Source organism: Vanessa cardui, chromosome 6, assembly GCF_905220365.1.
Source record: "Vanessa cardui chromosome 6, ilVanCard2.1, whole genome shotgun sequence".
NCBI classification, from domain to species: domain Eukaryota; kingdom Metazoa; phylum Arthropoda; class Insecta; order Lepidoptera; family Nymphalidae; genus Vanessa; species Vanessa cardui.
Window position 1 is genome coordinate 12,888,259 of NC_061128.1, and position 17,837 is coordinate 12,906,095.

The following is a 17,837-nucleotide window of genomic DNA, read 5'->3' on the forward strand; positions in this document are numbered from 1 at the left end:
AATTAGTTAATATAAACAAAAATAAGACGAAAATGTGTAGTGAGAAAATGCGATATCTCTAATATTTTAGAAAATAGCAAGCCTGTAAGGAGACCGTGTTTCGATCGCTTAGGTAACCTCGGTTTTGAGGGTGGGTGTCTTTTCCGATTTCCCGAGTGGAAATCGAGAAAACGAGTACGGGGCGATGATCTGGGGGTGGATCCGAGTAGGATTCACGAAAAAAAGCGGTCAAAATCGAACAAAATTTTTATATGAAAATATGTATTTAATACTACGTAACGGGTAGGACTTAGCGAAATTATTATAGAAAAATTTAAAAGTAAAAAAGTGAAAAAAATATGAAATTAAACGATTAAATTAGTTAATATAAACAAAAATAAGACGAAAATGTGTAGTGAGAAAATGCGATATCTCTAATATTTTAGAAAATAGCAAGCCTGTAAGGAGACCGTGTTTCGATCGCTTAGGTAACCTCGGTTTTGAGGGTGGGTGTCTTTTCCGATTTCCCGAGTGGAAATCGAGAAAACGAGTACGGGGCGATGATCTGGGGGTGGATCCGATTAGGATCCGATTAGGATCCGAGTAGGATTCACGAAAAAAAGCGGTCAAAATCGAACAAAATTTTTATATGAAAATATGTATTTAATACTACGTAACGGGTAGGACTTAGCGAAATTATTATAGAAAAATTTAAAAGTAAAAAAGTGAAAAAAATATGAAATTAAACGATTAAATTAGTTAATATAAACAAAAATAAGACGAAAATGTGTAGTGAGAAAATGCGATATCTCTAATATTTTAGAAAATAGCAAGCCTGTGAAGAAAAAATTACCTTGACTTAACTAAACTTAGTTGAAAAACGTCCCGAATATCTGCAATCGGATCCAACTTGAATCAAATGGAACCGATGTACGACGTGTCGGATTTAAGATGAATATAAATATTTATTTCAAATTTCAAAGAGATTTAAAGTAACATTACGAGTATTTATAAGATGCCAAAGCTTTAACAAAGACGTTTCTGTTTCGATATCGTTTATCTAAACAGGCGATCTTCCTCTTAACCGTTCAGCAGTCAATTTTAATTTGAATAGCTGGTTTACACAAGCGTTCTTTAATCCCGTGAATGTCGGACGATTTTAGCATTACATATAAAAGATCTGTTTGATCCTTGTTATAGCAATTTCTTATGAAATACCTTGTACAGTCGGGGTAAGAAAAGATTCGTCACCTTAAGATCTACTTTCGTGTGCTCAGTATGAGCGTTAATCTGTTTTACCGATCGAGAATGACATATTGCGTCGCAGTGATTCGATGTTTAGATTCAAAAGGTACTAAGAGCTTAAGACTTGACAAAGGAATTAATTTGAAAACTGACGAAGGTTTTCTTTCTCTGACTGTACATGTTAGTACTCATTTAATCTAATCAATTACAATCATATGACAGATACAACGCAAGTTTTTGTTTCAAAGTTAGAACAAATAAATGAAAGAATTTTCAGCGTACAAACGTTTAAATAATCCCTATAACGTTTCTACCTTCATGGATGTTTATTGGTTTTTATAAGGCTTCCTCTCCCTTTGAGGAGAAGAATTGTAACATAATCCACCACACTGTTCCAAGGCGGGTTGGTGGAATACACGTGTGGTAGAAATTCTAGGACATTAGACACATGCAGGTTTCCCCATGATGTTTTCCTTCACCGCCTAGCACGGGATGAATTATAAACAAAAATTAAGTAAATGAATATTCAATGGAGCTTGCCTGGGTTTGAACCCGCAATAATCGGTTAAACATTCTAACCACTGGGCCATCTCGGCTGTTCGTGCACTGTAAAGAAATCACTGCCTTCAAAATCATGATTTGTCAAATCAGTGCACTTCAACCTCAAGGCACAAAGTCTCCTTCAAATTTCACGTCTAACCTCTTTTAACCTGTGCATTGACGTATCGTCAATTGCCCCTTTTTCATACAAATATTTCTAAAGCTTAAACAAAATAACTTCTTAGTAGTATAATATTACCAATAAAAATATCAAAAGGATTTACTTGAAAAAAAATCTACCATCATAAAATAAACGAAAAATATTAACCACACGCTCGAGCATACATAACGCCTGATCCAATAAAATAAGGTTTTTTTGTAAATATTCAGCCGGAATTTTTTAGGTAAGGTTTTTGATATTGTATCTTTCACCTTTGCTTTAGGTTCAAACAATTTGCGGTTATATTGAATATAAGATGTGAAAATATCTTAATGGTAAAAATAACGTATTACTTACATGTTTCGATACACCGCGACTTCGATCTCTGAAAACAAAACATATGTATTAATATGATGATGGCTTGATTTTGATTTTCGATTGGTTGAAATAGAGGCATAATTTTAAATCAACCAATGATATTCACTGAAATTTTTGACAGTTTTTCAAACTAGTTTCCTGTTTCGACTTCATCCTTGGAAGGCGACAGACGTCTACGTCCTCTTACCCCTAATAATCTCTTCTTCCATTAATTAATCCCGCCTATTACTAGGGTTTGTCACTGATAGTCTATATAATAAAATTTTATTTTGACCATTTCCATAGTTAGACGTATAAGCGTAACAAACAAACGAACTCATTTTCATATTTTTGATTCATAACATATGTATATTATAAACAGTTTCACGAAAGGAAAATCGCTATCCAGGTTAAGTTTCACCGTCTTCATCGTACTCTTTCTCTCTCTTTTTCTTATTTTCTTTCTCCGTCTATCTTTTGCCTAATAAAAATCGTATAAAATAATTATGTCCCTGCCACATTCATAAAATCAAATCATTTGTAAAAGTATATTGGTAAAGGAGACATATTATCCAATACAGGATTATATAGATGATATAAAAGCGTGGAGCTAATACGTTTTGACTTTCAGGCAGGATGTATTATATACATAGTCATATGTAATATTTAACTAACATGACTTTGTATATTTTAACGTTTATTCAAAATATTATATTTTACACGTCGATTTACATGCACGTCGCTAAAATCTATAGCGACAAATAGTGTCGAATAGCGCGATATGGAGCTATTTCTATTGTAATACGTTTTATTGAATTTGCCGAAGCTACATCTAAGTTGTGTCGTACTATACGTGAGACTGGTATTTGTTATGGGCGGAAAGGTTTAACCGACTTTTTGTCTCGTAAGCTTTTAGAATTTCGTTACGTCAGTGGAAACTTTTGACAGTTAAAGTGAATTAATTACATTAGTTGTAATTGTCGACTTATTTGTTAATATATTAGTTCCGTTTTCAGTCGAAACATTTAAGTACTCGAGAACATACGAACGTTTAAAAGATTATCCGTTTTAGTTCTCGAGTGGTAACAGTCTTCATTATCGCTCAGAAAATTGAAATTGCTCTAAAATTCTGACAACGTATTATTTATATAAAATATGTATATTCATTTGATTTATCTATATATACTTAAACCTTCTTTATGAATCCCTCAATATAGCAATAATTATAACTACATTATATATATATAGACACCGACTCTAAATATAGCAATAATTATAACTACATTATATAATCGTAAATCGACTTTTAAGTAGTCTAATATTTTTCATTTCATTTTACTTAGGAGGACTCTAAAAAATATGTTGAATACGCAATTATTTTTAATACTTTTTAGTGCATATTCATTTGTTTTAAAATAGTGTTTTGTTTGAAGTCAGTTTTTCTTTTTGTTAAAATTTTTATTTATTTTTTGATTTTAAGTGAAGCTGATGTTGACTAACTAATTTTTTTTAATATGGATAGATTAAGCGTTCCGTTTATATGAGTCAGAAACTACTTCGAGGACAATTTCAAAGGAAACTTGCGAATAAAGCAAAAATAGACTTTCGAAAATGCGGATTTAATACGTCACGCGGCGTAAACTACAAGGATCCCTCGAAAGAGCTGTAATCGAACTCAGCAAAAAAACTTTGAAAAAGACCAACTATATTTCGTACATCATATGACATCACATCATATACACAAAATTTGATTAAAGATAGTAAGAAATTCTGCTCCATATCGCACCTTACCTGTGAGCCGTATAGGAGTTCCATCACTACATAGTATAAAACAAAGTCGCTTTCTCTGTCCCTATATCTTTAAATCTACGCAACGGATTTTGATGCGGTTTTTTTCAAAAGATAGTGTGATTCAAGGGAAAGGTTTGTGTATATAATACATGAACAATATAGTAAAGAAACACTGATAATTTTAGAAGTTTGCGATGTGATGTCGTAAATAAACAAATTCTGTAGTATATTTAGTATCAGTATTGCACTCGTGCGAAGCCGGGGTGGGTAGCTAGTTGATTATAATATTCGACTATGATAATTACATAAATATAACCACATTACGGAAGGTGACTCAAATATCCAAATAACCTATGAATAAAAGATTCGACTGAGTATCGCTAACGTGCTCCTCAGAATTGTTCCGTTCCCTTCCGTTCCGTTACTTTGTCATGGATCCTGTGCTCAGAACCTTACCAAACTTAAACCAAATTATCCTTGAAGTATATATTTTATAATAAAAAAAGAATTATCAAAATTGGTTAACGTGATTTTCAGTTATTCACCTATTTGTCGCGCATATACATAATGCAAATTTAAGACTTATGTCGTTTTCATATGGATACCATCATCGGAAAAAAATTAAAAAAAAGTGGGACCCCACGGGAAGCACTACCTTTCAAACAAAAAAAAATTATCAAAATCGGTCCACCCAGTGAAAAGTTATGAGGTAACAAACATAAAAAAAAAATATATAGACGAATTGATAACCTCCTCCTTTTTGAAGTCGGTTGTAAATATACTGAAATAGTACATTTTTGTAATATTCGCTGATGACGAATACATGCTTGATTAATAATATAACTTAACCAACAGCGTTAAATTTATACTTTTGTCGACCCTTATGGTCGAGTAGTGTGTACACCGGTTTTCATGGGTACGCCACTCAGAGGTCCCGGGTTCGATTCCCGGCCGAGTCGATGTAGAAAAAGTTATTTTACGTTATATTTGATATATGTTATATGGGTATGAGTGGGTTAGGAACATATTCCATCACGCTGTTCCAATGCGGGTTAGTGGAATGGACATGTTGCAGAATTTCGATGAAATTAGATACATGCAGGTTTCCTCATAATGTTTTCTTTCACCGCCAAACACGAGATAACTTATAAATACAAATTAAGCATAACATATATAAAATGGTGCTTGCCTGGGTTTGAACCCGCAATCATCGGTGAAGATGTACGCGTGAACCAGTAATATTCAAATCGCTGAACAGCCGTATAATGTCGAATTAAGAACTTACACACGTAGACTCCTCACCTTCAAACTCATATTTTATTCAATTACTTTAAAGCAAATTTTGGATATTGTCTTATGTTAATTTTCTCCTTTAATCGTCACTGTAAATTTAGTTTAGTTATCGAAGTGTGTGTGAAGATTTATGTAGTTATCCAAAAGTTTTTAGATAACTACATAAATCTATATTTATATTACATAAATATAGATTTATGTAGATTTATGAAAGTAACTCTGTTTGTCTGTCTGTCGATATTTCACTACCAAACCGTTGAGCCGTATTGGATCAAGTTTGTTATGAAGCAAACTTTAAGTCCAGGAAAGGACATAGGCTACTTTAAAACATGTATGAAGCTGCGGGCAACTACTACTAAATAAATAACACATATATAATAGTATGTTCGTTGTATTTGATAGTTTGTCCTTCTTTATCGGAAAAGAAATGAAAAGACAAACCGTAGGCAAAAACTAGTATAACAAATTACATATTCTTAAAATAATGGCTTTGAGGTTATATAGTTTATGTTTATGTATATACTTTTTATGTTTACTCATTACATACACAAACAGATTTTATTTTACCATCACGCCCGTTTTCAATAACCTATCTAAGATTACAGATAGATCGCTATCCTCAATTGCCTTTAGAATTTATCTATCGTTAATATGCGTTTCACAATCAAGGATAAGTGCCATTTATCTTCGACCAACGATAGATTACTTTTCACTCTCACCTATCTTATATTTTATGTTATATTTGGTAAAATCTAATCTATTGTTATTATAAAGAGGAAAAATGGTATTTTTGCGTTTGGGTATGTAATGAGTAAACTCAAAAACTACTCTACTGATTTAAAAAATTCTTTCTCCATTGCTTAACTACTTTTACCCAGTGATAAATTAAAAATAAAATAACGAGAAAAAATATGTAATAAGTATGAATAAAAGATCAAAATATTAAAAAATAATCACTTATCCACCCGTGCGATATATTAACAGTATACTATAAAATAATAAATATCAAGTTTTTGATTGTGTCCTCTTCTTTTCTTTATTTCTTTTACAACATCCACAGGCTCGCAGATGCCCGTGCCTTTTTTTACATTCTATTTTTAAAAAAAAATTGTATTTTATATTTTATACTAAACATCAGCAGATCTTTGAGCTGGATTTCATTCGTCTTCTTGGGAGACGTGCCCCACGCTGACTTTTAAAATAATATATTATATATGTCGGCGCGAACCATGAATTTAAGAAAAACACGTGTCCAGAAATGATTATTTTAATAATTATAATAATTTAAAACAGTTTGATTGTTAAATTAATCATCTTTAGTGAATTTTGAAATGTTAAATTAGTCTAAAATATTTTAGTGTTTGTAAACAGCTGTTATGTTGAGTGAATAAGTCTACCCACCTATTTTTCGACAGGCTTGGTCGAGCCGTCGGAGCGATCGGACCGCCTCATATTGGAATAAATCAAAAAAGAATATTCCCTGAGTTTAATTTCAAACCTCCGAGTATGGATAAAGATTGAAACCCTGACACTCGTGACGTCAGCTATGCTGACGTCATGTTTTTTAAAAACGGGCTCGGACATGCTGCTCCGTTATATACATAATCTATAATAAATAATGTGTATTCCTCTAGACCTATCCAACTGTATATTATAGTAGGTACATACTCTTTTCCCTTGTGCTACTCATATGTGAGGACATTCTTAGGATCATCACCTAAGATTATCGTCCCATCAGCATGATCACCTACTTCATGTACAGAAGCAGGGAAGCCTAAAACACTACCAAAACACAGGTAACAACTAAGAACACCCACATATAATGCCTAGAGTTTTACAATCTTATATATTAACCATTTAAAATGTATGATCCTATAAAAGAAACAAAGGATTTATAGCACTTAGCATAGTATAGTAGATACAAATATACATATAATTTAAAATTTATAAGGTTATATTTGATGCAAATATAACCCCAAAGACCAATGATGCTGACAGAAATAAATGATGTCTATTTATTATCTGAGTGGAATCATTTGTTAGCCTAGCGTGGGTCAGAGGTACTCATAATTATTATGCGTTATCATATATATTTTATTGTTGTAGATCTTCGACGGATTTACTACAATTTACATAAAAAAGTAAAGTAACAGCCTGTAATTACCCACTGCTGGGCTAAGGCCTCCTCTTCCATTTAGGAGAGTTCCAATGCAGGTTTCCTCACGATGTTTTTCTTCACCGCCGAGCATGAGATGAATTATAAACAAAAATTAAGCACACATATAGTGGTGCTTGCCTGGGTTTGAACCCGCAATCATCGATTAAGATGCACGCGTTCTAACCATTGGGCCATCTCAGCTTTACCACTGGGCCATCTCAGCTCTCAGGTCGTAATCAGCTCTTTAATCTTTCGATTACAAAAAATGTAATTTTACATTCTTTTTTTGATATCAGCAATCAATGATATATCAATGATTACCTTAAACTATTCGATCGATACTGTCACTTGTAAATATTACTAGAGAAAACTCCAGTCCTCATGAGGAAAAAGCTTGTATATTATAATATTCCACCTGATCATTCTCAAAACATCCCCAAGATTAAGAAATATATGAAACACTAGTTGTCCGAGGCTTCGCTGGTCTTTTAAGGCTTGACACGTATTACGCAAAAAAACGCCTATGTCCTTCCTTGCATTTCAAGTTTACTTCATAACAAATTTCATTAAAATCGGTTGATTAATTCGGCAGTGAAAGAGTGACAGACAGACAGACAGGGTTAATTTCACTGTTATAATATTAGTATAGTATAGGAGTCGAGATGGCCCAGTGGTTAGAACGTGTGCATCTTAACCGATGATTGCGGGTTCAAACCCAGGCAAGCACCGCTGATTCATGTGCTTAATTTTTGTCTTTATAATTCATCTCGTGCTCAGCGGTGAAGGAAAACATCCTGAGGAAACCTGCATGTGACAAATTTCATAAAAATTCTGCCACATGTGTATTCCACCAACCCGTATTGGAACAGCGTGGTGGAATATGTTCCAAACCTTCTCCTCAAAGGGAGAGGAGGCTTTTAACCCAGCAGTGGGAATTTACAGGCTGTTGTTATGTACGATCAAATTTTCACGTGATTGTAATAGGCCACCACCATTATTAGTGTAGATTAAGTGTCCTATAATACTAATATCTAAGCACATATTTCGAACACTTCTGCTTTGTACATAAAGCTTAATACGCGTGGGTGCTAAAAGTCGCGTTCTGTAAACGGGCTCTCAGCCGAATCAGGGTCAATAGCCACTCACGGTGGCTGACGTTTACACGTTACTGATAACAAACACTCCATGTAGTTACCGCTGTAACCGAACTCGGTTAATGACGATAACGTATATACAAGTAAGCTAGGTCTTGGAAAATTTTTGTACTGACCTAACATTGCAGTACCGGACAATCACGAGTAATATTAAAAATAAGTGCCTTTATTAAATGATTATGTATGTATACACGTTACATGTACCAAAGTAAATTTTTATATAAAATTTGTCGATCTGTCTTTCGATATATTTCTTTTTTATGGAATAAGTTGGCGGACGAGCATATGAGTCACCTGATAGTAAGTGGTCACCATCACCCATAGACAATGACGCTGTAAGAAATATTAACTATTCCTTACATTGTCAATGTGCCACCAACCTTGGGAACTAAGATGCTATGTCCCTTGTGCCTGTAGTTACACTGGCTTCAACCCGGAACACAACAATACTGAGTACTGTCATTTGGAGGTAGAATAACTGATGAGTGGGTGGTACCTACCCAGAGGGGCTTGCACAAAGCCCTACCACCAAGTAAAAAAAAATCAGAGTGGACTCTAATCTGTTAAGTTTTAGAAACTTTGTTGAAATAAATACATAGTTTATACATTCATAGGATATTCGAAAAGTAATCACACACATACACATTGTTCCAACCTATATGAATGATAGCAGTGACCTCTACCCTCGACAATATAACGGCACACTGGTCAGTAATAGGGCATTAATAGGGCTATTAGAGAAAACATTATTCTTATTTATGACCTGAAGGTAATGGTTTGATTTATTTAATGGCAATCACCGACCTGGATTAGCAATTTCGATCGCAAATAGATCATATGAAACGCTATGCTTTTTATGAAGGTAATAATGGGTTTGATGACAGGATAGTTAGGGTTACCTTCTTAATTAATTCTTGGTCCATTTACTGTCGAAATACTTGGCCCTTGGAGCAGTGGTGCAAAAAGCTTCATCAAAAGTATAACACCTCGCCTCATTGCCTCCACTTGTGATAGGAGGGCTGGTGGAAATGCTGCTAGCATTCTTGCCACCATTCCACGCGGTCAAGACTTATACAGTAACTAGTTTTAGTTCATATTTATATATATTTAAGCATTTAATGTTATTAATTCTTATGTTAAAATAATAAATAAGTTTCCAAGGTGTATAAGACAAAATGATTTGTTTTCTTAATTTAGTGAAATCAAATAAAAAATGAAGTATATTTTTCTTAACAGAATATATATAAAACTATTTATATTATATATAAATGACGATGTCGTCCTGCCGATTACCGTTACCGTAGCTAATCTTATTCGAGACCAGCCAATTACACAGGATATAGTAAAGTGCACAAGCGTTTACACAAACCCAGACGTCCCCTTTATTCTGACACTCATAATCCGACGAAACGGTAAATTTGATACGACGTACTTTCTGATACTCAGGAGTTCTAACTTCCAGACTTCAGGCTGGCTTTATTTCAATTTTTGATAGAAAAATCTAATAAATTTTTATTAGCCTGACCTAGACCCATAACCTTGAGATATCTGCCTAATAATATCGACCCTAAAATATACGGTCTATCTAAATATAATCTAAAAAATATTTTTATACATAATTCATGTACATAAAAATAGACCGATTTTATAAATATGTTATCGGTAAAAGGCGTTGGCTATTTAAGTCCTTTAAAGGAACGACTTTTATTGGAAAAAAATAGAAATTTACAAGTTTTATGAATAAATCAATACATAATATTGTTTTCTAAAACTGAATTAAGTATGATCAAAATAATTATTTGCGTTCTTTTTTCATACTTTCTTTTATTTAATATTTTTTTATCTCATGAAGAGTTTCCACCTCTTAATAATTTTAGTCAGTCCGTCTGACCGTCGTCTACACGAATTTTAAATCAATCATAAATCAATCATGAATCAATAAATGCGATTACGGTAATATATACAGATAGATAGATAAACCGGAACAAATGAAATCAACTTGGTAGTAGGGTTTTGTGCAAGCTCGCCTGGGTAGGTACCAGCCACTCATCAGATATTCTAAAGCTAAATAACAGTACTCAGTATTGTTGTGTTCCGGTTTGAAGGGTGAGTTAACCACTGTAACTACAGGCACAAGAGACATAACATCTTAGTTCCCAAGCTTGGTCCCATTGACGATGTAAGAAATGGTTAATATTTCTTACAGCGTCATTGTCTATGGTTGATGGTGACCACTTACCATCCCATGTGGTGGCCCATATGATCGTCCGCCAACTTATACCATAAAAAAACTGGCAAAAACGGTACGCAAAGAAAAAACGTTATGTGACTCCAGGTGATTTTTCCCTCTTATTCCCTTTATATCTGTCTCTTTCTAGTATATTCAGTTTTAAATAATATTATTGTGGCATGCGACAATGAGCATTACATGCACTTTATGTTCTACCACCGAGCTCGTGATTGACACAAATTTAGTACAAGAAAATTCAGTGGTGCTTGCCTGGTCTTCAACCCGTTATCCATCTCTTCAACTCTCTCAACCATCTCGGCTCATTTTTGCGCTGATTTAAATACAGAACAATTATGAAAGATTCACTTAGAAACACAACTTAATATAATCAATTTTAAACATATATGTCCATGTGTATATATAAAAACCTTTTTCTAAAAACGAATCTTTGAACAAAGATCCGATATCAGAAGATACCTTGTTAGAAAAGATTGATATGTCAATTATTTATTGACAGCATTTACGACAAATCCAGATAAAGGTTTCATCTTAAATCTAGATCAATTTTCGATAACAATTATTTTAAATAATTTCTAGAGTTGAGAAATCTTTTCAACATTCTTTGTTTAGAATAGATTATAAAAAAAATTAAGTTAATTGGTTATCTAAAAATTTTAATATTGTAATCATACAATATTTCATAAAGGTTAAATTTTGTATCTTCTTAAATCAATATACTCTCACATAATACAATAACGTAGAAAAACGAAGCCCTACAAAAGTTACAAAATAAAATATATAATATTACGGTGAAATAAAAGTAACGTTATTTTAATACGACCTCTTCGTTACAAGCGAGATAAAGCTGATATCTGCCTTAAAAGAAAACCCTAACACCGACAACTTACCCGCGCGACCTGAGCACGAACTAGTAACAAGGGTTCGTAAAAGATATTCGCAAAAAAACCTACGTTGACCTTTCATAAGATAGCAAGCTAAGCTTTGTTGATAATTACATTGTCATATATTGTATGACATATTCTTTAAAATGTATAATATAGACATACAGGCTGTAATTAATATTTTTTTATTACCAATAAATATTATTTGTATTTGTAGTTTTACCGAAATGACGATAGTGGAGCAATCTTATCAGCACGTTTTATACTTTACGAAGATTCAATAATAATTTGAAATTCTATGATAGCTAATCGTAGCAAACGTTGCCCTGCCTATGTACATACATATATGTACCAATATCTGCAGTTATTGCACCAATTTAAAGGCGCTCAGAACGCTTTGGACAGAGCTATGCTTGGTGTATGAAGGATCAAATTCAGAACGAAATGATCCGACAGAGAACGAAGGTGGTCGACATAGCTAAAACGATTAGTCAGCGGTATTGTCAGTGGGCCGGTCATAACAGTAGAAGAATGGAAAGACGTTGAAGCAAGAAGGTTCTAGAGTAGAGACCGCGCATCGGCAAGCGTAATGTAGGACGACTAGTGGCACGGTGGAGCGATGCTATACTGAAGGTGGCCGGTAGAACATGGATGAGAAGGGCTGAAGATAGGGCTCAGTGGCGCACCTTAGGGGAGGCCTACGTCCAGCATTGGAATGATGATGATGATATGTACAAAACATCATGATGATGCTGTCCTAACCGACTTCGCCATACAGAGTAGTCAAGCTCAAGAAAGACGAGCCAGATACAGGACATAATATTACAGTCCATAAAAGTGTGCGATAACACAGGTATCTCTATAATCCCTTACTCTCATTATCTGATTGGACGGCAAATATGACATGAAGGGAAAAAGTTGAGGGATCAGATCAATGGATTTCCAGACTTTCCGAGGCACAGAATTAGCTCTTAAAGCATGTAAATCTTTAAATTTCCCGAATCTAAGGAAATCAAGCCACAAGTCCAACGAGACAACTCACCCAAGTTTCATTGCGATAGCTTGAATATATAGAATTAATTAGAGCGCCATCTTGCGGCGAGATGTCTTTTTAAAAATGACAGGATCAAGGCAAAAAAAATCGATTCATTTCGAGTAAAAAACAAAACTTTTTTTAAGTAGTTACGTTTGAAGTATTTTATCATGGCAAATACAATCAAAATATTTCAGCATACGCTTTGATTATTTATGTAAACAGTTCGAGATTAGATTGACCATGGGTTTATAGTGGTTAAAACATCGTGACGGAATCTGCTTTTTTTATAAGAAATTCTGAGTCATGTTCGGAAGTATGCGCTAAAACCACGTGGCAGCTTGATGGATTCAGTTAACTCCGACTTCTTGACCAAAAAGGTTGTAGCGTCAGCAACAAAAAAAAACTTTCAGAATTTTAATAACAAATACTTATAAGATGACTCGCTTTTTTAATAATAGATATCAACAAAAAGACTAACGATCTTAATTCCAACTAATAATTTATAATGTTCTTCGCTTTTTTCTTGAGATGTGCAGCTTATACCACCCGCTGCCCTAGTTTGGTTGTGAAAACCATTGCGTAGACATATGTAGTTTTTTTTCAAGTAATTTATCTTCACCACCGATATCTTATTTTATATTTGATTATGGAACCGTAGCTGTATATAAAAAAATCAGTTATGGTCTCATTTTAAAGCGCTCCAGCCGTAGATGGGCATAAAAATAAAGATATATCGTTATTGCAATTTATTTAATTGATACACATGAATGAATAATTAATTATAAGGAGCGGAAAAACTTACTAGCCCGTTATATAATTTAAAACATATAATATAAAAATAATGTATTGTTATTTAATGTACTCACATTAAAAACCTGTCTGAAATACAACTACCACTAGTACATATAAAAAGTTAAGCACAACAAAATCCTTAGTGATTTTTTTAAGTAATATTTGCTTAATATACACGCGTTCTAACCAATTGGGTATATCGGCTTAAACAGTAGGCATTTCTCGTCAATAATAAAAATGGTATCTGTTCTAATACTACGGCTCAATATTGAATGATGATAGACAAATGAAGCAATCAATCGCCTGTCCAAATAAATGAACTGACAGCGTTGAATGAATGATTGTCGTTTTCAATGGTATCATTTTCATTATCTGTATTCACTGTATCTTCTGCTATACATTGATTTCATATGAATAAATGATTCATTCGTTCAATTCAAATTTAAAAATTAATATGCACAGTACAATGCCATAGCAAAATTTTAATAAGTTTTTTTTTAATAGCAACATTAAAAAAATGTTAGTCTGTGGTAAAATTTATAGGTAGCATTTGCCTCTATCTATTTAAAAACACACACACACACACACACACACACACACACACACACACACACACACACACACTCACTCACACGCGCACACACACACACACACGTACATGTATTGTCAGTAAATGTTACTATTTTTCATTTCAATAATCAGTTTAAACGAAATATATATAAACAAATTTATTTGAAAATGGAATGATAGGCTATAACATAAGCTCACGTTAACGCTCTGTACCAAGGTTGAAAGGGAAGTACGTTTACGAATTCTAATACACGAACGTGCGCTCGGAAACCGTAGTAATCTTTTGCGGGTAAATGTTTTGCCCTTGAGGCCACCATTAATGGTAAGAGTTTCTGGCAATGCGAACAATAATAAAGTAGCCGGTTAGCGGATAGTGGGAAGCGTTCTCGGCGAAAATAGTTTTTATTGAATAATAAAAACTAAGAGATGGATTAGTGAGTTCTGGTTGAACTAATATTTATATGATCCTCGTTTTGAAGTTTACGAAACAAAGCTTCTGTTACGCAAGTGATGTCCAATAAAAACAGAATACAGTAGACTAACAATGAAGCCGAGTTTTTAATCTCATATATCAATATTTTTACATCGTTTACGTTTTTTTATTTACAATATCCACGGGCTCAGAGTGGCCGTGCTTTTTTTGTTCTTTTATTTAATTGGCGTTTTATATTTTATCATATTACTGAACATCAGTAGAACATCGCTGGACTTCGAGCTAATCGTCTTCACGACGTGGATTAATATTTATCTCCTATTCCAAATAACGTCTTTGTACCATTTTTTTATGATATACATAGATGTCCGGACGAGCAAATGAGCCACCTAAGTAAGTGGTCACCACTGCTCGTCAGACAATACCGCTGTTAGAACCATCAAACATTCTTTCTTTCACCAAGGGAAAACCACACCATCTTAAAGTATTTATAAATTACTAGTTGTCGACTGCGGGTTCACTCGCGTTTTAGAAGTTTGCTTGTTATGTATTAAGCAAACAAAGTATCCTATATCCTTAAAAGTAAAGTAACATCCTGTAAATTTCACTGCTGAGATAAGGCCTCCTCTTCCATTAAGGAGCGGGTTTGGAAAATATTCCAACACGCTGTTCCAATGTGGGTTAGTGGAATGCACATGTGGCAGAATTTCGATGAAATTAGACACATGCAGGTTTCCTATATCCTTCCTTGTTCAAATTTGCTTTAAACCATATTTCAATAAACTCGGTTCTTTGTGACAGACAGATATGCAGACAGAGTTACTTTGATATTTATAATATAAGATCAGATTAAAGCGTAAAATTCATATAATTGTAAAAAGGGAAGTGTTTTTAAAACATGCCTTTATTATATTAAAAGTAAATTTATGCGAAGCGTGTGAATATGCTAGTGGCGAGAAAATGTTGGCTGCAATAACGAGTCAGCAACAAAAACGTATAATTTTCACTTAGCCGACATATTTATTTAGTATTTCAATTAAAATTAAATTTAGAAGCATTCTACTTTAGAGTTGTTAAATGTAAATATTATCACCAGGTCGGAAATGCTAAATGAAAAATTCGTTGGTATTTTATTGTTATTTTTTTAAGTATTTACAATTTTAAATACAAAAAATGAGTATGTGGGAGACGATCGTAATTTCAAACTTATGTGCCTATGATGATAATAATTGTGGTTCCTTTACATTCAATTCAGCACTAGAATTAAGATCGAAAAGTGCTTTCATGAGCCTACTTGAATAAAGAATATATTTTTTTTATGGTATAGGTTGGCGGACGAGCGTCAGGGCCACCTGATGAGAAGTGGTCACCATCACCTAGATACTATGACGCTGTAAGAAGTATAACCATTCCTTATGTCTCCAAGGCCACCAACTTTGGGAACTAAAGTGTTATGTCTCTTGTGCCTGTAGTTACACTGGCTCACTCACCCTTCAAAGCGGGACACAACAATACTAAATACTGTTGTATTTGTTTATTATAATTGTTATAGTATAATTGTTTGGCGGTAGAATAACTGATGAGCGGATTTTACTTACCCAGATGGGCTTGCACAAAGCCTTACCAACAAGTAAATTTAATATATTGATTTTGTTATAAACGTTTTTGATATAGAAACTTTTTGCACACAAATGTTCTGTTTTTTTTTTTAATTTAGTCATATCAGGCTGTTTGTTTATTTTCTTGGACCCTGTAAAATAGCTCTGCAAATATGTCACCGACTCCTTGCAACCGAGTAGGTATACACGAGTATAGAATGAGGGAATACAGTGTGACATCAGATCTATCTGTTTACTGTCTTCCGACATAACTCTTTACAAAATTTTGAGAACAAACAAACAAACTGTTTTTTTTAATTTACTAGTAAAGATTCTTGAATTTTATTGAAGTTTCCTTGACTGTCGGAAACAATTAGACGAAGATGATAAAGTTCAGATTCTTTCAATAGTTTTTAATTCTTGTACAAAAGTTGCCGAGTTTATAATTTTAGTATTATTTTTATAGACGCAACGTACAACGAGTATAATTAAAATCTGCTACATTGTTATAGTTTAAAAAACCACGATTCAGCGTTTTTAAAACATTGCTACACTAGAAGGATATAACTGGGATTTTAGCACATATGCATTGTAATATTGTAATATTAACGCATATGAGGGACCCATAATATAATTATGAAAATGTATTTTATTTCAATGTATTATAGCTTATATACAATTGTAAGGGTTGTGGCTAAAAAGCTTGAGTTAAAAAGTTTCAAAGCCGGGTAAAAAACACTTTATATATGATTAAATTAATTTATCATGTGTCGCTGTGAAGAAAAACGTAGTCTGGGAACATAGTCTCAAAATCTTCTGCACAAGAGTAGAGCAGACCTGTTCTCCAACAGTGGGACATTCTCTCTCAAACACCAACTGTCTTAATTTACTTGTATAATATAATTTTGTTTACGTTAAAGGAGTTAGTTGTCAAATGTTAGACATAAAATATGTCCTGTCTTGAAGTTCAAACTTACCTCATACCAAATTATATCCAATTTGGATCAATTTCGTTGTAAAAGAGCAACAAGAAGAGAAAGAGAAAGGCAGATAGACATAGTCACTTTTGTATTAATAATATTAGTATAGGAATTTATCCTAATCCTAATATGAAGTATTAACGATAATTTGCATCTAAAGAATATGTATGAGGATTAGATCTATTTCACATTAATATTAAAAACCAATATTATTTATTGAGATATCTGTGAGCTCTCACTTCGCCAGACGCTTTAAAACTCGAGGAAAATTGAAGCGCCTTAACCATTATAGCAAACCTCAAATTCATAAATATTATTCGTGTGGCCAGTTTAACTACACTTAAGCCTAAATATACTTACGTATTACGTAAACATCTATACAATACAATAATAAAATTGTAGTGTCTGTTTGTAATATTAAAATAGCCCTTTTTTACTCAATGCCTATATAATTATGTATAGTGTATACACGGTACATTTACCAAAATAACATTTTTTAACAATCTTTTCTGTCTGTCTGTTTGTTTCGCTAAATCTCGGACAAGGCTGGACCGATTTTGACGGGACTTGCAGGTAACTGATATAATAAGAAGTAATCTAGGTCACATCCTACAATATA

At 33.3% G+C, this 17,837-nt stretch overlaps 1 protein-coding gene across 2 annotated transcripts in view; it reads right to left on the bottom strand.

Annotated features, from left to right (window-relative positions):
• LOC124530314 (cardioacceleratory peptide receptor-like) overlaps positions 1-17,837 on the bottom strand; it is a 177,448-nt gene that overhangs the window by 101,468 nt on the left and 58,143 nt on the right. For both annotated transcript variants that reach the window (XM_047104430.1, XM_047104428.1), the window contains one exon: positions 2,282-2,309. The gene's annotated coding sequence lies outside the window, so the exon portion shown is untranslated. The remainder of the gene's footprint in view (positions 1-2,281; positions 2,310-17,837) is intronic.